General features: G+C 36.6%; 1 long non-coding RNA gene across 1 annotated transcript; it reads right to left on the bottom strand.

The window, feature by feature from the left end:
* Window positions 1–5,330: 5,330 nt before the first annotated feature.
* LOC149194208 (uncharacterized) lies at window positions 5,331–9,716 on the bottom strand. Its single transcript, XR_016255040.1, has 3 exons — window positions 9,103–9,716; window positions 8,726–8,962; window positions 5,331–5,833 (listed from the first exon to the last, which is right to left on the bottom strand). It is a non-coding gene; the product is annotated as an uncharacterized LOC149194208 (long non-coding RNA).
* Window positions 9,717–27,954: the final 18,238 nt, after the last annotated feature.

Raw genomic sequence — 27,954 nt, 5'->3', positions numbered from 1 at the left:
CTGCCATCGACTCGATCGACTATCAACAAGAATAGTGTAGAAGCACCAAACTAGTCTTTTCAAGTTGTGTCACCCGCAAGCAATCCTATCAACTCTCATGCTAGTCACCTGGACAGTCGGACCCAACAGTCACCCCATGAATGACTCCCCTCAAAAATTGCACAGAGGCCACTGACCTCACTTGCTCAAGTGATTGAGGAGATTGCACAGACAGACCGAACAGACACTAAGTGTCTGTCCCTGTCTCCCTTAGAAAATTGCATAGATTTCCCAGTCAGTCATCCCGATAATCGACCGACTGTTCATCTCGGAAATTGCGCAGTGTTCATGAGTAGGTCTTTTGTTGAGCATCAGTCAGCTCAACTCAGAAATTGCACAGAGATGATTAGCAGGTCGGCCTTTCGGCCTCAGTGCAGTTTTCCTTCATAGTAGCCCCCAGAAGCAGACTACTAGTTCCCTTTAGGAATTGTGCAGTTTCTGTTGCCAGTCTCTTGGGCAGCCAACTGGAAGTTCCCTCTGGGAATTATGCAGTTCTGGCTACCAGTGAACCCAGCAGCCAATTGCCAGTGCCCTCTGGGAATTGCACAATTCTGGTTGCCAGTGACCTAGGCAGTTCCCTAGAAAAACTACACAATCCCTACCTGTTGACCCTTCATGCAGCCCAACCCATTCGTTTGGAAAATTGAGAAAATCTAGTTGTTCAACACCACTTCCCATTCATTTTGAAAAATGCACAGATCATGCTTGGCTTTCCTTTCAGCAGCGCAGACTGCTCCTCCCAAAATTTGCACAATTCTTCTTCCCAACCGAGCCAGACCTTGCAGACAGCCATTGTCGACTCAGATCACCTGTCTCCATCTCTTAGTGATCCTTGCACAATTTTCATCAACAATTTCTCGGAGCCATCATCCCGCATCACAACCTTGCTACCTCTCCTGGTCACCTGCACCCAAATGAGCATGTGTCATGGTAGACTAGGAGGTTTTGGATTAGATGTCATCTCGTCATGAGTGACTGCAAGTACATGTACACCAACGAACATGGCAAGATGACGAATGGGATGAATGAAGAGAGCACATGTAGAATGACAAGTTCACCAATGGATGAACGAACGAAGCATGCGAAGCGGATGAATGCGATGAACATGCACCTTCGCAAATAGATGAGCCTGTCAAGCCTTCCAACATGCAAGCAAGGAACAACATGATAAAGCTTCATCAAGCGAACCAAGTACCATCAAAGACTTCGTACACTTCACCATGCAAAGGTTAAGATATGATACACCATGAAGACATCCATCACTCAACATCACTATAGCTCGACATGCACTCCAACAGCAACACGAGTGTACCAACATGGTCATGTCAAGTCATGTCGAGCCAAGTAATGAGTCATGTCACCCACATCTCCACCATGGGCTTGTTTTCAATCAATGTGATGTAACGTGGAAGTCCAAGAGACCCACTTGTTGAACATAGAATCATGTCAGTCGAAAATTCACCTCAAATCATATAGAGATTTCAGTTGCAACACTAACTCTTGCTATATAGAGATTAATGGCCTAAGAAAAAGCTTACATGTTGGATCATTATTATTTTCGTGGGTAAAATGGCAAAGTTTGCATGCTTTGAGAGTGTTATGAAGAATATATATAAATTTGCTTTTCCAATTCCAAGAGAAGATTGCTCAAAGGCTTGGCAGTTAGGTGTAAGCTTTGCAACTGGCTATATTGTAGGGATAACTTGGTCTTCGTTCTCAACCATTGCAATGGTATAATTGTGTGGGATGTAAGTTTATTTTATTAATAATATAAGTTTGAATCATTGGAATTTTCATAAATGTAAGTTTGTTTATATAAAGAAATTATAGGAAAGTAATTTATTGGATTGATTTACATTAAGTGAAATATATTTATAAGTTGTTACTATAATTATTTAACTACAAACTATATTCAACTATCTACAAGTTACATATATCAATAACTTGTGATGTGGTAAATGCCAACACATTACTTATAACTAAAGAGTATATTCAAAAGGGTGTATTTTTTATATATAAACAACTTGTGATCTAGCAAATACTAAGACATTACTTCATATCTTCTAAAATACCAATAAATTTAATTTAATCTGTCCATATAAGAATGCATTTATTTTCTTTTTCCTTTGTAATGATATGATGTTGAATTGAGATTCAATAGTGATTTTATAAATTGCATTCATTTTACTTTTTGCCTTGTAATGATCTATATATAGATGTTGAATTGAGATTCAATAGTAATATGTAAATTAATTGTATGCAATCAAGAAGTTTTGTGTCATTGCATTTCTCTTACGGATTGTGATAGTGGGCACACTAACAGGAGCTCAGCGTGGCTTGTGATAGTGGGCACACTAAGAAGAACTCAACATACATGATGGCTATAAGGTTTTCACTTAGTTTGAAAATTTTCTTGATTGGACAGTAAGTGTATCTTATTTCCGAGGAAAGCACATGCTATCAAAATCACCAAAACAAGAACAATATATTTTGAGATTTAGTGACAAATTCAAAAAGAGAAAACAATTATGGATATTGTCTTTCTCATTTATTTTATCTCATGATATCAAGAATATGACTATGCACCTTTGGAAAGTGAATTATCATTATAAATTATAAATAAATTTAATGTAAATTGAAGGTTTATTAAATTCAGATATATCTATATCTGCGTAAAATGTATTAGAAAATAAATTATGGTGATATTCTACCATCTTATAAATGGTTTATATATATATATATATATATATATATATATATATATATATATATATAGATAATTGGTAACTGTGAATGTTTGGTAGGAGGAATCTAACATGTTGGTGACAACAATAAAGATGAGAATAAATGCATGGATAAATGTGTTGACTGGTACTTAAACTTACATAAATGAGTCAAGTAAAAAGACGACAATTAAGTACATATGACTTTGTAGCAATCAAGAAGCACCATATGTAGTTGAAAAACTCATTCATCATCTAAGTTTGTGTTGTTGATCTTTTAATTGTTTATTTTCATTCATTAATTTCATCTATGGATATAATGGTGTAAAAACCTTCAGAAAAAATTTAAATTGAAAAACTAAAACACATTTAATTGAGTTAAATAAAGAGATTAGTGAGTGGGCTACCTTTCAATATGTCATCTTAATTTTCTTCCATGTTATGTTTCATCCATTTAGATATTTAACTGTCATTGATATTTTTCTAATTAGTTCTCTTTATCAATGAGTTGGCGTGGTCAACTTTCTTCATTGATCCCATCTAAAATCCCTAGCGTTCTGTTTTATCCAATTTAAGATCAAACCTCCAATTTTGAGGGGTTTATTTTTCTCCCACTAAAGCAAATTTTTCTAAAAAGCATGAGAATTTTTTTCCTTTAACTCCTTTGATAAATAGCATTTCTCCCATGTTGCAACTTGGTTGTTAAGTAAGAAGACTGGGCTCTCTAACCTAGCTTGATGAGCACATAGACAAATGAACACTAGGTGTGCAAATAGTAGATCAAAATTGCAATTAAGGACAAGCTTAAAAGACATCAACTTTAGATAGGCAAACTTATCATATATTTATTATCTGAAAATGATAAAAATTGTGGTCAATAAACCATGAATCGTAAATTGCAATCAAGTGTAACACGTGTTCTAATGCCTAATAAAACTCGAGCATTAACTCAACATACATAATGTGATGTTAAAGGTACATAATGTGATGTTAAAAGAACATGTGTCCCATGGCAAAGTAGCTCTTTGAAAATAGATCATCCAACCATGAATCATAAATTTCCATCAAAGTAACATTTTCAAATGCCCTATAAAACCTAAGCATTAATTCAACATACATGATGTGATGTTAAAAGAAGACGTGTCCAGTGGCAAAACAGCTCTTTGAAACTAGATCATCAATTATATTTACCAATGAAAATCATATAGATCATTTATTTACCCTCATCGAGAATTACTAAATCACCAGAGGTCATGTACACCAATAAAGTAACTCTATTTCAAGATACAATAATTGTAACATTAAATATTAATCTTAATTGTAAGATTAAATATTGATCTTAGCACTTTATCTGAACCAAGGAAAACATTGATTCAACAAGCATTTTTAAAATGTGATATTACATATTAAAGACCATATTCATTATGATAATCAAAATTGTTTTTTAATGATGTCAATGTCATCTTATATTTCTAACATCACATAATATTAATGACGTCAATGACCGACCATCTTATCACATTTGAAAATCCATGTCATATAATGTAAATAGAGATTAACAAAATGATTGATATTTCTAGTCACTCAAAAGTAAATGTAAAGTAAATAATGATCAACAAAAGGCTTAATAAACACCAATATCAAAACACTTGTTATGTGTATCCTTCAGTGCAGATTGTACCTACAAAGCAGTGAATATCAACACTTTTTTATCAGTGTACTTTAGTGAATATTAAAACACTTGTTATTAGTGTGCTTCAAACATTTATTATCAATATGCTTCAACGCAATAACAATTAACTGCAAAGCAATGAATATCAAAACACTTGTAAACATAAAAAAAAAATAGAATATATAACAAAGAAAATGCACAGGGAATGCATTGCTTTGATTGTAAATTGCATCCATTATAACAAAAACATTTAGCTCATTGCACCGACAATTGTTCCTAGAAAACCAGAAATGTTTACGATAACCAAGACCATTAAAACAATAAAAATAAGCTCCATAAAAAAAATTGTTTTTGAAAAAAACATAAAATCGTTATCATGACCAAGGCACTTAGAACAAGAAAAGTAATTTCAGTGATATTTTTCTGGTTTGATTTGCTTCCTAAAAAATGACCAATGTTTAAGTTCTATCTATCCTAATAGCTAGATCAGAACAAGTGAAATTGTATGCTTATAAGCCCTGAAAATACTTGGCTGCCTACAAGAAATCACTCACTTCAGTTATCGGTTGTTCTATTTCTATTTGAAATTCAAGAATCCCATTCAAAATATTAGGAAGTGACGTTAACAAACTAACCCTGAGCATTCACATATACATTGCTACTGAAGTTATTGATGTTGGTATGCTAATTGCACAGATTTGTATTAGAATTTCAATCTAGATGAGCAGGGAACATTAACACACAACGATATTCAAATATAATAAAAAGGGTGAGGGTGGTTACACAAAAGAGAGATCGACAATTTTTCTGGTTTGTCCCCTCTGTGTAATTGGATATACAAATATGGAATACATCTTATAATGTTTATGAATAAATAAGCCTACATATATCTGCCAAATAGACCGGAACATAACTTCGAAATGTAGAAAATTCACCCTAAACCTCTCTTAAGCAGGCTCACTCCTAATAAAAAAAAATGTTTCCAATAAAAAAATTGACTCAGAATCACAAGAATAAGGAAGCCAATAAGGAATTATGCTGGATCACTGAAATCTAAGATACATCAGAGTCATCGTAGGCAACAATCTATGGGCATTACCAATTCTTGAAAGAAGACTCGCATTGTGATTCATAGTCATAAATACACCCCAGAATAATATTATCTTGCCGCACAATCATTTCTCGTAAGCATAATCAGCCATGAAATATGACACTTGGACATTGGAATGACAAGGCTGCCGCTTTCATAATAAACATGCAAATATTTCGTGAAATATCTGTTACTCTGGCTCCCCAAAAAGGTGATGGCTTAAACTTAACCACTTTTCAGGATCCCATCATCACCATATTACCCAGCATGATCAAGTGCAATATTCATATCTCCAACTTCTTAATACATCTGCAAAACCATAACTTGAAATTACTAGGCCTGCAACTATATTTATTCAAAATTGTGCCCGCTTGAATCTTGTCCTAAAATCAGGTCTCCAGTTAGTGTCAAAGAACATTACAAGGAAAGGCAATTTGTAAAGAAGTTGCCCAAGCTTTATGCTGCAGAATCCCAATCAAATCAAGACAAACATGAAGGAAAGAAATCCCTTGAAACAGTAAAAAGTAAAGACAATAAACTCCTAGCAGAGGTTGTTAAAAGAGGAAAAGCTAAAGCCAATTCTTTCTAATAAAGCCCTATTGGCTTTCTTTTTAAAGAGTTGTTTCTGCTGTTGTTCGCTCAATTTGTTAAGGACATCAAGCGCTGACTCTGACACAACCCGATGATACTTTCGATGTTCTAATTGGGGACATGATTCCTTCTCCATAAAAGCAACTATATCAGCCTCAGATGATCTGCCCAATTTTTTTGTCACCGCCCATTCGTAAGCATTGCCAAGTGAAAGAGCCCAGAGATCATGGCATTGAATTTTGTTACAGACATTGTGTTTTCAAAAGGAAGATATGGAACAATGAAAGGGAACGATCTTGGTGCAGGAAGTATATTAAAGAACGGCACACATAGCATATGACCCAAGATGGCAATCGGGCTGCTGGAAAAAACATAGTCATTGGAGGGATGATGCAAATAAGAGTGTAAGAATAGAAAAAAGAGGAATGAGCTTTCGCAGCAAAAAGAAGAGGAATATTAAGTTGGCTTTCTTCGAGAAACCAATCTGCAGACACAACAGAAAAGAGCAAAGAGTTGCGAATAAGAAACAAGAGGAAAACTCATTCAGCAATTAAAAAGCAGAATATTAAATAAATAATTTACAAGAACTTCACTACATAAATAACCATTAAAGCAGATTGCAAACAGCACCTGCTTAATGTTTTAGTTTTCCTAAAAGCATGTATTATGGGCTAAAACCAACCCCCTTAGAAAGGAGGATTATGTCTGGTGGACACAAACGGAATTGGACCCAAGTTGTCATCTCCAATGACTTTCTCACTAAAGCAGGCTATTCTGCAATGTTGCACAAGATCCATCTCTAGAGAACAAGAATCCAGGATACCAATGATAACAACTACCCCAATATCTTCATCCTCCTTGGCAGAATAAGAAAGTTGTATATAAAAGAACTGCTAACGACTACTCCGATATCTTCACCCCTCTTGGAAGACTAACGCTGGCAATAAAAGACATTTAAGATCGAGTCTGGCGAAGATAAAGTATGGGAAATAGTACTGAGATAAACACTGACATGACATGTTCTGGATTTGCAGTGGAATTCCACTAAACTGATTTTCGGCTATTTTTGTTGAAATCGATAATCAACATGCCTCCTTTGTCATAGTTCGAATCCCATACTAACTATTGGACGAAAGGTTGAAAGACTCGTGGAATTGATGACATCTGGTGGTTGAAATGTCATCCCATGTCCATGTGGTAGAAGATAATCACTACTTGTGTGACTTGGTGCACTCCCTTTCATCATTCTCTATTGCATCAGATAATGTTGTCTATCTGACTTTCTAAAAGATTAATTTTGAAAAACATTGCAACTCGTTCAAGGATATAATGAGTGGTGGAATCATCAGATATCCAGGGCTCAAAGTGGGTGTGAGGCACCCACGTCCTATTTTCATTATCCAAAATATTCCTGGTATAAATCCCCAGAGGAACCGATCTGCACCTCTTACAGGGGATAGATGTTGTGGTTGCGCAATCTACTCAAAGTGGGGTGTGAGGCACCCACGTTCTATTTTCATTATCCAAAATATTACTGGTAGAAACCCCGGAGGAACCAATGGATATGAGCACTGATGCACCTCTTACGGGGGATAGATGTGGTGGTTTCGCACTATACTGAGCCGCTGAAGGGGTTTAGGTAGACAATGATACATGATAAAGGGGAAATTCCTATAAACCCTTAGCATTATGCAAATACCAGTAAAAAGGAAGATACACTTCTTCAACTATCTTGCTGAAGCTCTGCCACTCATTTTAGAGCGTCCGCTTTTTTTAACCTTGATCTCAATACCAGCCTTCAAACAGAGAGAAGGGTGGAGGGTAGATTCCTTCTGATTGTTGCAATAAGCAAGGGTTAGTCCGTCATCAAGATGCTTTCCTGCGAAGATCAGACACTGCTGATCGGAGGGAATCCCTTCTTTGGCCTGGATATTATCTTTGACATCTTTAACGGTGTCAACGCTCTCAACCTCGAGAGTGATGGTCTTAATAAGAGTTTTGACAAAGATCTGCATCTTGAATCTGGAATATAACTAACAGATATACTTGTAAATCATCACAAAGCAATTTTTTTGGTCAAAATTGTTTATTTACAACATATTACAAAAAAACAATATCAAATTCCATAAGAATATGAAAAACTGTTGTGTCCAAAGAATGACAAATGCAATTCATAAACTAAAAGGAAAAACTCTCCAAAGCCAAAACTTTAAGCAGTTGCCAAAAAATAACTCTTCACATCAAACAACCAAGAGTAGAAACTCTAAAAAGGTTGCATACAAAATTTTATACAATAGCTACAAAGAACAAAATGCAGAACACAATATAGCCTTGACAGCCAAATTTCCGTTCAAAATAAAATAAATGAATAAGTAAAAGAATTTTTAAGATACGAGGGCTTAAGCAGAAGAACTTGTATAAATAAACCCCGAAATACAGAAACCCTAACAGCTTACACATCAAGAAATATAAGCTACAGAAAATAAATATGACTGTCAATAACCACATACAGTCAGAGGCACAGCGGAAACCGTAGAAACCACCACAAAAATCAAAATTGGCAAAAACGTACGCCTACAATATTAATGGCATCAGTTGTGTAATGGTCACCTCAGATCTGACTCAGTGTGTTTGATATTTGACGTGAAGAGGAAACCACCCCCCAGTTGCTGCAGAGGAGTGAAGAAGTTGGCAGATCTGGCCTCCACCACCCCTGCAAGGAGGGCAGTGTGCAGTTGCCTGAAGAGGGTCTATTCACAATTCCCCAACGTTAACTCAGCTGCTGTCTGTGTCTCCCATGCTCCTGCAGTGTTAATCTTCCCTTCAAAATTTTTCTCTCCAGACCAACTGCAGCACAACACATACCTCCCTGTATTACTTAGAGATCTGCAATGAAGAAATGTAGCAAAAGAAATAGAAATATAAAAGACAAGCAATGATATAAATAACTTCAATACCAAAAATAAAGTTTTTATCAATGGTATCACCTCAGAGTTGGCTCGAGGTTGATGGTCCCCTCACGTCCTCCATGGGAGGGTTCTTTGTATTCCCAAACCGACGGTGATCTGTCTACTTTGGAGGATGTTTGAAACGCTCATGGAATTAATGAAAGTAGAGGAAAAAAGTGGATATGGTCACTGATCTCCACCTCTAATAGGGTGTACAGACGTTGCAGTTGTTGCAGTTGTGAACTCCACTGAAAAATTGTATCTGCTCTGGTGACGGCTAGGAATTTCTTTGTGAATCCAACAGCTATTGTGGATGGCTTTGAGAAGATACTAGTGGAATTCCTAAACTAGAGATAAATTTTGTTTATAATTATATATCAATGGAAAAGCAAAACAGCAAGAAGCTGACAAAAGTCAAGACTACCTCTATATCTGCTCAAATGCCAATAAAAGTTTGCAACACTGAAGTTACCTTCATCCCTAAGGGTTCTGATTATCCTAAAATCGATATAACTCACTTTACATGCAATAAGAGAAATCGGAAACAGATCCAACTTAGAGGAGAAGTTCTATTTGCAGGAAAGAAAATCTACTAAACTCTTGATAAGCGAAGATCTTATGTCTCCTTCACCGTTGTTATGAGACCCATCATGCAAGAACATTGCACCATATAAGAAAGACTGGGAAGAGGATCTCATTGCTGCCTTGTAATGCTACTCATTTTCAAGCAACATATACCACAAGAGCCCCTATAGTCACAGAATTTTATGTGTAACAGAATTCAAGGAGGATAACTGTTACACATGGAATTGTATATCACATTGGAGAGGAATCTATTTGAATTCTACATGTTGTCTCATGGTGGAAATTTTTCATGTAGTGAAATATGGCTTCGTGGATATTTCAAATGTACAAGGTTATTGATGTCAAGAGTATCCCTGGGTCCCCTAATTGCTACAAAGCAGTTGGAAGAAAGTCCAAAAGATGTTGGTGATCCTTCTTTAGTTCTCCATATTGCAAAAGGACATATATAGCATGAGAACATTTTCATGATGCTATTCACTTACCCCCTAGAAGTAAAAAGAAGGAATTGCATCAGGTGTTCATGCAGCCCAAAGGCAGCCTTCTTGGTCTTTTTGAAGTTAACAAAGGCATTGCTAAGAAAAAATGGATGAAGTATTGGTTGAAGAAGATCCTTCTAAGCCCTTGAAGATAATGGAAATCCAGATTTAAGGAAAAGTAAGTTTTGAAGTCCCTCTGAAGCATGATGATCTACTTCTGCAGAGAAGAAGCTAGGTACAGATTATAATGTTCCTCTATTATCTTCCAACCAACCACCAAACTCAGTGGTAGTTAAAAGGGGGACTTGAAATTAAACATGAATAAAATTTGGAGCTGATCGACTTTTTGGGGTTGAGGTAACAACATGTGATCATCTTGAACAGTAGCCTTGACACTTGTAATAATTTTCTCATCGATTTGGATAAGGCCTTATACTTGGAACAAAATAGAGGCAGATCATATCATATATATTGTGCTTTGAAGGGCCATTCAGTATTTGATGATGAACACCAAGAGGGAAGTCTAACTTTGAAGTTGACCCTATCACAGGTTTGTTACGGGATATGCTGGATATGGTGGATGTAATGAGGGCAAAGAGCAGTTAGTCAAGGAGGGAACTTCCCTTCTCAAAAGAAGAATAGAATCAGATAAGCCCGCTGTTGATGAAGATGACAGAACTAATCGGAAAGACAATCTCAAGGTTTTTCAAATTGTTGCTCCAAATGATGATGACGACCCTCGTACGATGAGGAGGATGAGTATAGCCAAGAGACAGAGCACCTAATGAATTTGCAAAATTTTTAATGATGAGGATTGTATTGCTAAACTTCCCATCAAAGATTTGAACCATTTTCAACATCTATTTTTCAGGCAAATAATAGTCATTTTTGAAGTATGAAGGTGAGCTTCATCTGACCGAATATTGAAGTGATGAATAAGGACACCTCAAATATGGGATTTGAACAAGACAGGGTGTGATCTTTCAGTTGTGAAAGAAACTTTGTCTGACCTCTCCACAGTTGAAGTTTTGGAGATGACATGGTGTATAAAGGAACTGAAATTCAGGGGATTGAAATTCCCACTCCTCTACCAAGGTTAACAAATGTTGAACCCATGGATCACTGCAGTTTTGATGGACCAGATCTCTTTTTCAAGATGACGTTGGTAAGCATTTCTGAAATTTTCAGCAAAAAATATTTCAAAATTTTAATGCATTCTGTACAATCGGGTGGGCTCATCAAGACTTCAGTTGTTCCTATGGAATCAAGAAAATGTTCAAAAACAAGTTTGAAGAATGAAATACCAATTGTTTCACTTTCCATTTTTTTGAGAGCAAAATCACTTTTGAAGATGATAAGAATGGAGAAATGAAGTTTTGGATTGCATATAAATTTGGTAAATTCAGGCAATATGTAGAGAACGTTGATCTAGAGAATTTTACAGCTTGTGACCGCTTGTGACGTGAAGTGAAGGATGCATTTTTTCTTATGAACTGTTTTCACAAAAGAAAAAATAAGTGAACACCAGTGGTTCAATACATTTCTGACAAAGATTAAAGCACATGGCCATTGACGACACCATTGTGATAAACTAGTCTTCCTTGATCAGAGATTGGGGCATTGCATTGTGAATGTAAAAAACCTACACAATAAGGGGATCACAACTCAGAGTGAGATGAGAGCATATCATGAATAGAAGCATGAGTATACCCCTGTAAATGTCAGAGCTGAGGTGCCCAATCCTCAAAGTCACAAAACATAGAACTTACTTCCGTAAAAGTGAAGCTAACAAGCATTGAGCAACAACCATAATGTACGCAGGTCTCTTATAGCTACAAGCAACAACTCCTGAGAAACCAAAATTTATTGGGCATATTTGTCCAAAAGAGCATAATCTCCAGTTGCAACAGACATCAGACTCAGGATATTAGAAAAGCAGCATCAACCTCACATTATACTTAGCCAAATACAATTGAGTATCAAATGATTGTGGAATGACAACTTACAAAAAAAACAGAATGTTGATGGAAGGAACTATGGTAAATAGATGCTCTAAAGGTGAAACATGTGAGGTCTAAGAGGAAACTGTGTGCAGAAATTTATAGCCGATGCATTGTGAAATTTTCATTTCAGGACAAGGAGTACTTGTACCATATAATGGAAGACCTGCCTGGGAGTGATAGAATGACTCTTCTTATGTGAGAGGATGTTGCATGTTTCTATATCTTACAGAGTATCTTGGCTATTCACTCCATTTATGACATAGTAGCAACATCCAGTTATCATGGTTGATAAAAGTGTGTTAGAGGATTTGTTCAACAATTCAAAGAGTGATTATTGAGATTACTATTGTAGAAGTGAAGATAACAAGCAACAACCATAATGTACACAGGCATCTTATAGCTATAAAGAAACAACTCCTATGAAATCTAGGAAACGAAATTTTTTGGGCATATTTGTACAAAATAGAAACTTCCAGTTGCATCAGACATATCAGACTGAGGATATCATAAAAGCAGTGTCAACCTCACATCAGACTGATCTTTTTTCTGGAAGACATTAACACTATACAACAATAGATTAAAAAACTAAGTCAAAATGGGCTACAAGCATCTATCCAAAACTGTCAATCTGATTTTACAGCAAGAATATTTAGTCGTGTATTTTCAAAATGGCCCAACAAATCGATCCATCCACAATTCTATTTGTGGATCTTCCAGTTGCATCAGACACATCAGACTGAGGATATCAGAAAAGAAGTGTCAACCTCACATCAGACTGATCTTTTTTCTGAAAGACATTAACAATATACAGCAATATATCAAAAAACTAAGTCAAAATGGGCTACAAACATCTTCCCAAAACTGTCAATCTGATTTTACAGCAAGAATATTTAGTCATGTATTTTCAAAATGGCCCAACAAATCGATCCATCCACAATCTATTCGTGGATCTTCAAGTACATGAACAGAATGCAACAATGGTTGTGATGGATTATAGAGTGACTATGCTCTTGAGGACACCATTGTGATAAACTAGTCTTCCTTGATCAGAGATTGGGGCATTGCATTGTGAATGAAAAAACCCTACACAATAAGGGGATCACAACTCCAAGTGAGATGAGAGCATATCATGAATATAAACCTAAGTATACCCCTGTAAATGTCAGAGATGAGGTGCCAAATCCTCAAAGTCACAACACACAAAACTTGTTGTAAAAGTGAAGCTAACAAGCAACAGCATAATGTTCACAGGCCTCTTATAGCTACAAAGTAACAACTCCTGTGACATCTAGAAAACCAAATTTTTTTGGCATATTTGTGCAGAAGAGCATAATCTCCAGTTGCATCAGGCACATCAGAGTCTCAGACTGAGAATATTAGAAAAGTAGCATCAACCTCACATTCTACTTAGCCAAATGTAATTGAGTATCAAAAGATTGTGGAATGACAGCTTAAAAAAACCAGAATGTTGATGGAAAGAACTATGGTAAATAGATGCTATGAGGTCTAAGAGGAACCTGTCTGCAGAAATTGATAGCCAATGCATTGTGAAATTTTCATTGCAGGTCAAGGAATACTTGTACCTTTAAACCTTATAATGGGAGACCTGCCTGGCAGTGATAGAAATTAGAATCTCTTCTTATGCGACAGGATGTTGCACGTTTCTATATCTTAGAGATTATCTTGGCTATTCACTCCCTTTATGACAGAGTAATGACATCTGGTTATCATGGTTGATAAAAGTATGCTGGAGGATTTGTTCAACAATTCAAAGAGTGATTATTGAGATTACTATAGTAGAAGTGAGGCTAGCAAGCAACAACCATAATGTACACAGGCCTCTTATAGCTACAAAGCAACAACTCCTATGACATCTAGGAAATGAAGATTTATCGAGCATATTTGTGCAAAAGAGAAAACTCCAGTTGCATCAGACACATCAGACTGAGGATATAAGAAAAGCGGTGTCAGCCTCACATTGTACTTAGCCAAATACAATTGAGTACGAAATGATTGTGGAACGACAGCTTAAAAAAAATCAGAATGTTGATGGAAGGAACTAAGGTAAATAGATGCTCTTAAGGTGGAACATGTTAGTTCAAACAGGAACCTGCGTGCAGAAATTGATAGTCGATGCATTGTGAAATTTCCATTCCAGGACACAGAATACTTGTACCTTATAATGGGAGACCTGCTTGGTGGTGAAAGAATGACTTCTAAGGTGAGAGGATGTAAGCAGTTGCACGTTTCTATATCTTAAAGAGTATCTTGCCTATCTTAAAGGGACAAGTCTAACGAGGTGGAGGAATTGCCTGGACGACAACTCTTGGTCCGAATCTGGGCAAAAAAATTTCAACAAATTTTGCAGGAGTGTTTAAATTGTTAGAAAAACTTGACTCTATGGTGGAGTTGAGGTTATGTCAACAGTTATGGTTAACAGTTGTGGTTTTGGGCACCTAGTATTGGTGACTCATGGTATTGAGCCCATGGTATTACATGTAGTTGAAGCACTTAAAAGGCTTGTGTATTCTCCATTGTAAGTAGCCATGGTTGAGCAGTGAAAGCTCAGGTTGTTGGCCGGCTTGGCTGTATTTTAGCCAAGGACAATAATAGATCTATTGTTGATTGGTTTTTCCCCAATTGGGGTTTTCCAGATAATCATGGTGTACATAATTTGAATGTGTATTTCTTGATTGTTATATTTATTTCTCTTGAAACCTAACAAGTGGTATCAGAGCTCTGGTTGGCAAGGGCCTTGGCTAGCTGTTCGAAATGTTCCCATCGACGAAGTAGTGGTGTTGGTTGAAGCAATAGCTCGTTGCACAAACCAGCAGTGTTCGTTGAGTGATGGTTCGATGAGGAGCAAGAAGAAAATGGAGTTTGAAGGCTTTGCCAAGCCCTGGTTCGATGAGGAGCAAGAAGAAAATGAAGAATTAAACACAGAGGTAGTGCCCATGGAGGAGGCAGCTGAAGCGCCAGCAAAGCGTCGTGGGCTGAAAAGAAACCACGGGGAAGAAGAGGAATAACACAGAGACATTAAAAGAAAATGCAGAAAATCTGTTGGACGGGGTGGGCGCTACCGAACAGGATCCTGCCGGAACGTGGCCAGGAAGAACGACGACGAAATCGTCACCTCACCTCGCCGCTCCTCACCACGCAACAAATAGCAACAAAAGAAAAGAGCCACGACAACCCAAAAAAAAAAAGGAAACAAGATGTTTATGGTGGTGGAGATGGAGCAGAACATAAGGCTCCACCCGCGGGACTTGTGGCCGAAACTCCGTGAAAAAGTAGCAGCGCAGCTCATCTGCGATGCGGAGGGAAAATGTAGCGGCAAGTATGGCTGCGTGGTCGCGGTGACGGGGCTGAAGAGCTTGGGCGCGGGGGAGATCTTGAGCGGAACAACGTACGTCACGTTCCAGTTGTGCTACGAGTGCCTTGTCTTCCGCCCCTTCCGCCACGAAGTCTTCTAGGCCGTGGTCACGCGGGTCATCGCCAACGGCTTTTCCAGTGGAGTGTGGGCCACTGGACATCTTTGTCTCGTCGTTCTGCATGTCAGAGGGTTGGTATGAGCTCCAGCGGGGCCACGAAGACGAGGAGTACCCTTTGCTGCGTGAAGGTGCTGTGTATTCTATGAAGGAAGGCCAAACCCCATCTCTGCGTGAAGTGCTGCATGAGCAGAGCATGAAGAGTTTGCCAAATCTTTGTTGAAGGTGAAAATTTTGATATAAATGGGTATACCACTGTAAGACTCTGGTAAGGCATGCGTATCCCAGTAAATCACTGGTAAAGGCTGAATGTCCACTTGGGTGATATGGGGATGCATGTGGTGGTATGATGAAGCATGCTGAACTAGGACAGCGTGTGAGATTATCAAATACCTTAACATTGACTCGGTAGGGCCTGGAGGTGAGTGGTTGCTGGCTCACTTGGCAAATTTGGCTAGATTTAGCCAAGGAAAACCCAAAGTCAAGTTTAAAGGGGGGATTGTTAGAAAAACTTGACTCTATGCCATATGGTGGAGTTGAGGTTATGTCAACATTTATGGTTAACAGTTGTGGTTTTGGGCACCTATTATTGGTGACTCATGGTATTGAGCCCATGGTATTACATGTAGTTGAAGCCCTTAAAAGGCTTGTGTATTCTCCATTGTAAGTAGCCATGGTTGAGCGGTGAAAGCTCAGGTTGTTGGTCGGCTTGGCTATATTTTAGCCAAGGACAATAATAGATCTACTGTTGATTGGTTTTTCCCCAATTGGGGTTTTCCAGATAATCATGGTGTACATAATTTGAATGTGTATTTCTTGATTGTTATATTTATTTCTCTTGAAACCTAACATAAATCATGTTTTTAAAGGTGGAAATGGATTCAACACCATCAAGAACTTCTAAGGCACCCAAAATCTTGAGGTTTAACAATTGTAATTTGGATTTACAAAAATCCCTACCAAAATTTATCTACATACTGCCAGAATTTTCATGATTTTCAGGGCAAAAAGTCAGTCTGGTTAGACTATGCCATCTTAAAGAACTTCTAACCCTCTCGAACTACAAACGATTCACTACCAATATTTTTCCTCTCAAATTAAGATATCAAATTAAAATATTTGTCATGGAAGCGGAATTGTGTTGATTTGTGGTAGCACTAGATGTGCTCTAGCCATGAAAATTGGTGGAGAGGCTAAGGTGCATAAGATCTCCAAGACCCAGAAATGGTTTGGGAAAATTTCACCCGGTTGGAGAGATATTAAAATAATTAATATTTTTAATGGGGTTCCTAAGTCTAAACTTAGGAAAATTAAAATATTAATGGGTATTAATATAAAACTGGTTGAAAATGTTCTAAATGACATGGATCAAGCCAAGTCTAATCTTAGTTGTTGATTAGGGACTTAATCTCGGCCGTTGAAGACTTAATAGAAAAAGTATAAGAAGAGGCTTGAGGGTCAGATGGAGATACACCAAATTGATCAGTCAGTTCGATTTTCTGGAGCAGGGCTTGCTGAAAAAATTCGAACTAGTGGTCTGTTACAGCGAGGGGCAGTGAGTACATAGCAGAGAGGCAGGGATAGTCCCAGAGAGGCAACGTAGAGGCTGGTTAGTCTAACGCAGATGCAGCTGGAGACAGCGCAGAGGCTGAATAGACTGACGCAAAGGCAGCTGGGGACTGCGCAGAGGCTGGAGAGGCCAGCTTGGGTGGCGCAGAGGGCCTGAGAGATAATGCAGAGAGCCTGAGAGATAACGCAGAGAGCCAAGAGGCTGACGCGGAGGCTTTAGGAGCTACGCTGAGGCTAGCAGGGCTGACGCAAGGCCAAGAGGCAGCGCCGAAAGAATTTTCGTGGGGCAAACTGGTGCTGAGAGGCTGAATATCTGTCTCCGAGAAGAGGTATTACTGTCATGTAAAAATCTCTATTGGGTGAGCCATCTTTGGCACCCTAGTTGTACTTAGAATCTGTATAATAATAAAACCCTCATATCTGCTGCACCGGTTTTCCCGCATTGGGTTTTTCCGGGGAAGATTGTCCAAAATAACGATGTCCCTTGTGTGTTTGTCTCAGTTATTTCAGTTGCTGATCTCTATGAGTTAACGCTGCATTTGTGTTTATTTTAGTATTTATATTTATAAATAACTTATTAATGGAATAAACAAGTAGGAGAAATTAAACCAGATAATGCACTAGGGATTTCAAATGGGTCACATTTAGAAATTTCAACAAATTGACCAAGACTATACACTTTTATGATTCTAATTAAGACGGTTACTGTTTTCTCCACGTGTATGGTTTTATAACCTCAAGTCGAATCATGCTTTGCTTTCCCCACCTATGTTGTGAATACTTTATTTTCTTTATCATAATAAGATTCCCTTGAGAAGTCCGAGAATATTTGTTCAATTTCTTTTGTTCTACGTTTCCGTTTTTCCTTTCATTGCTTCGTTAATCAAGGAATGGAAGGAGAAATGAATAAAAATTGGCAGAATCTTTGAATTAGATGTATATGAAAATATGCAGAATTCAATATTGGCTATTAAAATAATGAAATAGCGCCATATCCAGAGCAGCAATATATTAAAATTCAATATTTCCTATTAAAATAATGAAACACTGCCATGTCGAGAGCAGCCATATATTATATTTTTCACAGTGCTTCACAAAATAAGCATGTGTGAGTATTATGTAATGCAATTGTTATATAGTATATTTATTACTATGTGAAATTCCTCTGTTGGGTCAGATCAGATGATGGATCCTCTATGTAACAAGCCTGACACTAAACTATGGATGTCACTATGAAATAGAATCCTCTCCTTCCAACCTGCTCAACCCTACAATGGGGATTGGATTGTTCTCTCTAAGAATAATTTAATGTTGTAACTTGTAACATTAGAATTTTTTTTCTATTAAAACAGCTCAAAGAATCGTTGCCATTAATATAGCTCAGATCTCATAACATACTGGCATATCAGATCTCCACTCCATAGAGGTGTGATCTACTTGCAAGATCAATGTGTTGTTGTTGCAGCAACCCTTGAATGGACAACCCCTCCATAACTTCACTACATCGTGGCAGATGTTTGCTTCCTATGATAAGATCATGTCTTCCTCTATAATGAAAATTTCCACAGCTTTATGCTCTTTCCAATTCTAAAATAGATGTGTCATCCCATTCACTCTTAATTCAAAACCCTACAAACTAAGGATAAATGGAAACCATATCCCTGAAATAGGAAACCAATTCTCTTTTAAACCAAACTGTTCCTTCAATTTTGTGGCCATTTAAAAAATAGAAGGAGATGATATCCATCAAATACGATCCCTATAAACGCTTTCTTAAAAAAAAATCGAACTGAACTGATTCCTGATGATTACAATCATCTTGGAGAATAGCTAGTAAGCAGAAAGAGGAGTGAAAACAGATTTATGAAGCAGCCAAGCAGCGTTAAGCGTTCAAATACTATTCAATTTGAGGGTTTGATACTTAATATGGCTAACCAAAAAATGATCACCGTGTGAAATGATTCCTACAACGATCATGATACGAATTTATCTATTTTTCTAGGTGGAATTAAAAAGAATCTTCCCGGTATTGATAATTTTTTTTATTAAATCTATATGACTGACCTGTAAAAAACAATGGGGTGGGATTGCATTTTTATATCATCTGTTTGCAAATTGAGTAGATTTTATAATATAGAATCAATTTCAAGATGTCCCTGAACTGAGAGAGCTCTGGAAAAATCAAACATCCTAATTAAATATCTGAGTATCTGAAGGTCCTTTTAAGACTGTGTGAAGGTCCTTTTATGACTAAAGAAAGCAGATTTTTGAACAAAAAATTGCAGAAATTTCTCATATCATTTGACCTGATCTAGATCTGAGTTCTATATGCATATGCACATCCTACGTTATCCACCAGATCTATATTCATATATACTCATATCTACCATTTATAATAAGGCTAAGGCCCATAGGTCTCAATGGTTGAAACCCTTTCTGATACGACATGCAATACCTGAAAAGAAGAAAACTAAGGCATACATGTAATCTGAAGACTTGGAATTCGTCTCACTCCTTCCTACCACTTAAGCAACTCCGCAACAATGGCATGGAAAACAACTCTCCTCCCAACCATAAGCTCAGCTCAACAACCGACCAGTACCACCCATGAGCCTCTATCTATTAGCCTCTTATCTATTATCGCTAGACATCACAAGTATTTCCTCTTTCCCCTAAAAGATCCCTGCTTCTTACTTTCCCCTTTCTTATATAGAGTCCTTCCACCATAAGGGACTCAATCCCGAGACTCCACTTGTCATAATTATCTTTTATCTTAAGTTGTATTTCCCTATGCCTTATTTGTCATTCCTTATGTCTTTATTTTTGTGTAGTTTCTTAATTTGGTGACAGATGCCTCCCTCGGTGGTAGGTGATATTCCCGTCATGGTGACAAATGCTTGCCTGGTGGCAGATGATATTCCTAACTCAATGACAAATGCCTGTTTTTGATCCGTAAACTACCATGGATATTCCACTGGACAGTTCGTCACAACAGATTTGATAATATTATATTAAAAATCTAAGATTCTACACTACTACAACTTTATTTAATTTCTAGATCTGTAGATCTTACTATAATTAATGCATGCATGTAAAAGTAAATTATGCAGAAAAGAAGAGAACGAAAAAATAAGCTCACACACACATAAGACACAAAATATGTTCTCTGGGAAACCCTTTCGAGAGAAAACCTAGCTGGAAGGTGAGGCCGCTTCGCTCTCTTTCTTTGTCTGGAAATATGACTACAGATACAAAGAAGTAACATCTGTGGCCCGTGGGGTGCTATAGTGCTCAAATCCTCTCTGTGTGCTCTACCTCCTATCTCTCTTGGCTATCTTTGCTCAACTATGGAACAAAATGCTCTCGAAAGAATCATCTCATGGGAGTGGGAAAAGTGGAGGAACCATCTCACAGGACCGTTTTTACTGGCAGGACCCAGTTTGACAAAACGGGGTCTGAAACCATCTAGGATCATTTTGAGGCATCAAATGACGTTTTTTGGGAGTAAAACTTTGTTTCTTATGCGCCACACCTTTTCATGTTATTCTACACACAAAAAGCTTTACATCAGCGCAAGAATCGCGTCAATGAGAGTCCATATGCAAAAGTTATGCCACTCAGAAGTTGACATTCTTGTTTTCACACCTATAGTTCGGGAGAATGCCGCATCAACTCCCATTATTCATGGAAAAGGGGCTAGCCACGTGTTTTTGGTGTAGAAGAGTCTATTTTGTAACTCTAGTTAAGAGTTGATGTAGTCAAACTTAACCACTAGTATGCTATCAAGCTATGTTATAACTGGGCCACTACGAAGAAGAGGCATTCCATTCTTTCGAGAGCATTTGTTCCATAGAGCACACAAAGAGGATCTATGCACTGTAGCAGCCCACGAGCCACAAACATTGCTTCTTTGTACCTACAACCATATTTCTATAAAAAGAAAGAGAGCAAACCGACCTCACCTTCCAGCTGGGTTTTCTCCCAAAAGGGTTTCCTAGAGAGCATATCTTGTGTCTTATGTGTGTGTGAGATTATTTTGTCGTTCTCTTCTTTTCTGCATAATTTACTTTTACATGCATGCACTAATTACAGTAAGTTCTACAGATCTAGAAATTAAATAAAAATGTAATAGTGTAGAATCTCAGATTTTTTTAATATAATATTATCAGATCTATTGTGATGAATTGTTTAGTGGAATATTCATGGCAGTTTATGGATTAGAATGAGAATGATGTTACAAATGAGAGTGAGAGGCCTACTTATATACTAGGCATGTTCCTCTTCATGGAAAGTCATGTCCCATTTAGACATACATCTTCAACCGTAATTACTAATTAACTAATCATTATTACAATTATCATCATTATTTATATTTAATATATTTTATTCATAACATTGCCTTCCTCTTGAAAAAAGCTTTGTCCTCAAAGCTTGCTAATGAAAAGGCTTCATCTGTTTTTCTGTTTCCTTCTCGTCTCAGAATTGTCATCTTCGTTGATACAAATTGATATGATCATTGGAGTGATATATAAAATTGTCGCACGGAGAAAGGATCTGACCATCCTAAATTAATCTTTTGTGGAATCTTTCGATTACTAGAAACTTATGAAGAATCGTTATCACTGCATTGAATTGTGTGCACTCTAGTATCCTTCTGAACAAAAGTTTGATGTTTTTGTTTTGAGAGATAGAGATACGCAGACTGATTGGAATGTCTGCTCTTGTGATTTAGATGAAGATAAGGAGTTTGTCTTTCCCTTATCATGTGTGTAGCAAGATTTAGACTTACTTCAGGTTCTGATGTTGTCAAGTTGGTTACAAAATCTTCCCCTCGGTTTTTCATCATTTGAACTGCAACTTCTAAGTACGTCCTTACTTCAGTTGGGTTTGGATTTCTATGAATTGTGAGATTAATGGGATTTGTGTTTGTTTCCTTTTGTTTGATTTGGACTGTTACATCTAAAGACTTTGATACTTATTTCATGAGTAATTCTTCTAACTTGTTTTTTAAGCTTGTGAAGCGCTTTAATTAAGTTAGTTAACCATCATTTAAATTTTTCCCAAGTCTAATTTACAGAAATTGGTTAATTAATAGTAATTAATTAAGGAAATGTGAGAATTCTCTAGAAACTCACACAGATTGAGTTTGAGATGATTTTATTCATTGATGGAGATCTAATCATGGTCGTTGGTTTTCCAACGAGAGATTATAAGAGCAGGACAATGGGATGGAGATAAATACATCGACTAAGGGTGAGATCTAGGTAAATTGAATTTCCCAGAGCAGAGATTCAGTGCTAGAAAGAATTTGAGCCAAAGATCGAGTAGCAAAGATTAAGGAGTAGCAACTGAGTGATTCTCGAGGATTTTCTACTATCGGAAGAGACAACAGAGAGAGGCCGAATTATTCCACAGGACGCTGCACAAGGACTTGCATAGAACCTCAAGGAGGCAGTTCGATTCAGTGAAGCAAACAAAGTTCATTCTTCAAGTTAAATACTCCAGAGGACTTGGAATATGTAGAACTCCATTGAGATACAAGAATATATATATATATATATATATATATATATATATATATATATATATATATATATATATATATATATATATATATATATATATATATCCCCAATGGAGTTCTATATTAGTTAAGTTGGTTACAAAATCTTTACTGGGGTTTTCATCGTTTGAACTACAACTTCTGAGTACGTCCTTACTTCAATTGGGTTTGGATTTGTTTGAATTGTGAGATTAATGAGATCCGTATTTGTTTCCTTTTCTTTGACTTGGACTATTACGTCTAATGACTTTGATACTTCTTTCGTGAGTAATTCTTCTAACTTGTTTTTTAATGATTGTTTATCCTCCTTAAGTTTCTTAATTTGAGTGAATAGACTTTGATTATGGTTTCTGAGACGTAAGATTTCTTTGGTTTCTGATTCATCCACCTTATTTTCAATGTCTTGACTTTTAAGCTTCTCATCTTTTAGATCTCTGATTTGTTCCAATAACCTTTGGTTCAGGTCTTTTAAGTGCAAATTTGCTTCTTCCTTCTCTGATAGAATCTCGTTGAATTTCTTCTCGACACATCCCTTTTCTTCTTCTAATTTTTTCTTTAGTTCTTTGGACTTCTTGACCTTCCCAAGTAATTTTTGGCTATGGTCTTGTTTCTGTTAATTTTTGTTCCAGTTTTGAAAGTTTTTCCTCTCGTTTTGTCATTTGCATCAATACATCATCTTGACATTCTTCCGCATTAAATAATTTTCCACATGTTGGACAACATAATTTGCAATTTTTATGAATCCAAGGATATTCAGTGTATGTTATACAAAACAAACATTTAGTCCAAAATAATGATTGTCGTGTAGAACTCATCTTGACCGCCTCTTTTTCTTCTTATATGAGCTTTGAGAATATACATATATATTCTCTTTTTACTACCTTTATAATTCTCTTCAAAAATCCACTTCTTAATTTATTTATTTTTATATTAATTTCCCTCCTTTTTGTATTTTTATATTTTCTAATTTTTATATTAAAGCTTCGAAAGATATTCCTTCAAACCCCTTTTGAAATATAACTCCTTTAAAGGAAGTTTCTCAGATGTCAAACACCAACAGTGTGGATCAGTTTGGCTACAACATGTTCCCACAGATCAACAACTAGTTGATATAGTCACAAAAGCCCTAGGGAGGGCTAAGTTAGTTGACTTTAGAGAACAAATGGGTATAGTGGAGAACACCATCTTCGCTAAGAGGGGGTGTTAGTTTATGGTAGCCGCGGACAAGTGCTCTAGTCTCTATGATGTCTAAGAGGGTAAGGAACACAAAATATCTAAGACCCAGAAAAGGTTTCATGAGATATGTTGGTACCATTTCATTGCCATCCTTTTCTTCTAGAAACACCATCATTTGTCTATCTTTTTCTTCCATAAACCCCTCATATCCATCGAAATTGATTAATCAATAGCATTATAGTTGTTAGTTTACATTAAAGTTAATTTGTGAATTTTATGTTAAAAATTAGGAATTTCAACAAAAAGATTACAGGATGTCATAACTTCCTGTAAATGGTTTATGATGTGACACGTGGCATGACAGACAAGTCAAAGCAATGGATAGGAACGTGATCTGGAATGTACATGCATGGTGAAAAATCGATTCAACAACAAATCTAACGCTCCTGGATATACGTTCAATGCTAGTCAAACCCAACCTTTTTGGTCACAAAGGCAGCAAAAAGCCATGGTTTCCCAAACTGATTTCGTTTTGCTTTTGAAAATCGGTTTAGATTAGAAAGGACAAAAATCACTCTTTTGTAAAAGCAGAAACATCTGCTTAATGTATGTACATTCGATTTAGATAGGAGACAAGCAGATAAAGACTGCGTATTGTATTGTTTCAAAAACGATTATTATTATCTCTGTGTATTGTTCCAGAATGCTGCTCTTGTATGTGATTTCAATCTTCAGAACTTAATTACAGTCACCGTTTTACTCCAACAGTGCTTATGCGTTAACATTCTCGTTGCTTGAGGTTTCTTCAGTGTGCCATTGTGTGGTCTAAAATGCGGATGCAAATTAGAGTTTAATTTAATGTCAACCCGGGAAGGTAAACTTAGAAGTGCTTATCTGAGATCTTACGGTTCTCTTACAAGAACACCTTCAAATAAGATCCTTCCAATATTAGAACATTTAAGAAAACTTGAAAGCTGAAATCAAACAAAAACATAGAGTAAATTATAAACAAATAAGCATGCAAGTGAGGCCATGGGGGCCCTCCATAACTCCACAAGCATACCACTTCAATGGAGACTCAGATGTAGAAGCAAAATTGAAGTATGATCCTTTATTTCAAAATTCTAAGATTACAAAAACTTCCAGATTACCAATGTAGGAGATTGTACTCCTATTTATACAATGGGATGAGTAACAATTCATAATGATCAACCACTAATCTACTTTCCCATTATTACAAAATATGATCCCACAAATCTCTCAAGCATTTTTAACTACTTTCCCATTATTACAAAATATGATCCCTTTGAATCCTCCATAAATCTCTCACATATCTTGGATAAGATATGCCAACCAAATCCTCCATGATGTTCTCCTTAGGAATTGGATAAGATATGCCAACCAAATCCTCCATGCTTTTCTCCTTAGGAATTGGATAAGATATGCCAACCAAATCCTCCATGCTTTTCTCCTTAGGAATTGGCTTGCATAATTATCTCCTTAATATGGTGGAGGAGATATGGATAAGTCTCTTGGAATTAATTCTTCACATATTTCCTACACATCACAAAACTCACATATTCTTGAGATATATATAAAATATGTATATTTTCTAATAATTAATCATAAATTCACTTGTAATACAAAAATGAATAAAATGGAAAATAAGAAGGTGAAACCCAAATGTATGTATGAAGATGATATGATAAAAGGTTAATGGGATGATGAAATGTAAGAAATAGTGAAGAAAAAGGTGGATGAAAATATGACAATTCTGAGTCCCAACAGCCATTGAAGCGTGGACGGGCCCTATGTGGATTGGTATATTGTTAATTTCATTTCCATAGCGTTTTGAATTTGAATAGTGTGCATAGTGTTTAATGTTATTTCCATGTCTGTGAGTTTATCTATTTGATTAAAAGTTCTTGCAAATAATATTCATGGTGATAGTTTGAGAATTCGATTGCCAGATCATTGAACAATATCTTGTAAAAGATTTGATCAATCATTAGATTTCGAAGTATCCCTGTGGACTCTGTTTTTATGCATTTAAAATTTCAGTGTGTTTAAAAGAGCTTTTGATTTTCATGAATGCTTAGTGTGTTAGCTGGAAAGAGCTTTTGTGGATAATATCCTTGTAAGAGGGTTGAAAACTCAGTCTAGCAACATGTTGTTTCTTTAGAACAGTTAGATAAACTAGATGATCTGAGTGCTAAAGTGTGAGAGGAAACATATTTTAACCTCCTATAAAGGAGTGTTGTAGCCTGTCACAGTAAACACTTAGTTAGGTAGACGAGATCCTTTTAGGTCTATAGACTTTAGACACGTGCCTCTAAGTTTACCTACCTTGGTTGATAATAAATCTAGTCTAATCTAGCACCCTAGATTGGCCACTACATTTTGGCACCGTTGCCGGGGAGGCGCAACTAGAGGATTTCTAAAAACAAAACAAAAATAAAAAAAAAAAAAAAAAAAAAAAAAACAAAAAAAAACAAAAAAAAACATAGATTTAATTTTAATTCATCATTTTAGAAGTCATGTTTACTTATGCCTAGATCTAGAGATAATAAAGGTAGATTCATAAAAAACCCCCATCCAAAAACTAACCTACCATCAGGAGCAGACCCTTTAGGAAAAGTTGAACACACAACATCAGCTGAGGAAGTCACCATACAAAAATTAGAGGATAAACAGAAATCAGGGCAAAGACTTACACTCATCGAGAGGCAAATTCTATTAGCACACAAATCACAGAAGAAACATTTCCCTGAATCCTCTATAAAAGGAGAAAGTAGCACAGTAACTCAACAATCTTTCCTTGAACTTCTCTTTGAAACAAGTGACACTGAACAAGAAATTAAATCAACAGAGGAACCTATCAAAATGGCTGAAGAAGGACATGGATCAGAAAGAGGACCACCAAATCAAGGTCAAGAGAAAAGTCAACCTTTAAATTTCCTATCCAAGAACCAGAAGAGGATGACGAAATAAAAATGAAAAACATACCTCCATCTGTGCTACCAAACTTTTATGGTATGGCTTCAGAAGACCCAGATTCATTCTTGTTTGAGTTTGACATAATATGTCGAACATATGGTTACACAGATGATGCCCATAGGCTTAGACTCTTCCCAACAACATTAAAAGCATCAGCATTAATATGGTTCATGGGGCTTGGTGAACATGCGATAACTGATTGCGATGGCATGAGAAGAATATTCCTAAAGAAATACCAACCTTATTGTAGATCGAAAGATTCCAAAGATGATATCTTTAGAATGAACCAATAAGAGGATGAAAATTTAGAGGAGTACTTAGAGCGGTTTGTTTACAATTTACAAAAATCAAAACACAAAAACATGCCTCTTGATCTGATCCGAACATTATTTTTGAAGGGAATTCGAGAGGAATACTTAGATGATCTTAATTTGATGGGAAAAGGTGATATTTCCACTTTCTTTTGAAGAAATTGTTGAGTATGTGAAAAGTATTCTAGGAGCATAGCCAAAATTGGAAAAAGAATCATATCACCCAAAGCCACAAAATCTGCTTCAGCAAGTGTCACAAGAGCTGAAATAGGAAACCTGTTAGAGGAATTCAAAACAGATCTATTGAGTACCTTAGGAACTCAAATTGACACTCTCAAAGCTAAGAAAAGACAAGAAGAGGAAGATCAAATGATGGCTATATTTTGTCCAAAATGCTAGAAGAAACATGCCTTAAAAAACTGCCCATTAGAAAACATTCAAGTTTGTGCCTTTTGTACTGAAAATCATGATATATTTCATTTCTCTAAAGTCAAGATTTTGTAGAATTGTAATGTGGCAGCTAACACAGATATGGAAAATGTGTATTTCATGGGCACAAAGAGACCATGGCAGCCAAAACCTGCACCTCAAGGTATGTTCCCAAACCAGAATTTGCAATTTCCTACACATGATCAGATGTATGCTCAGAATTCGTGGAATGTACCCATGCCGTGGCAACACCAAAATTACCCACAACAACAATGGAGACCATCTCAACAATAT

The sequence above is a fragment of the Pinus tabuliformis genome, chromosome 2_2 (assembly GCF_031772625.1).
Source record: "Pinus tabuliformis cultivar Carrire ecotype Pingquan chromosome 2_2, CPIR1, whole genome shotgun sequence".
In the NCBI taxonomy this organism is placed as follows: Eukaryota; Viridiplantae; Streptophyta; class Pinopsida; order Pinales; family Pinaceae; genus Pinus; species Pinus tabuliformis.
Note: the sequence above shows the minus strand (reverse complement) of the source record. Positions and strands in the feature narration are given on the sequence as shown.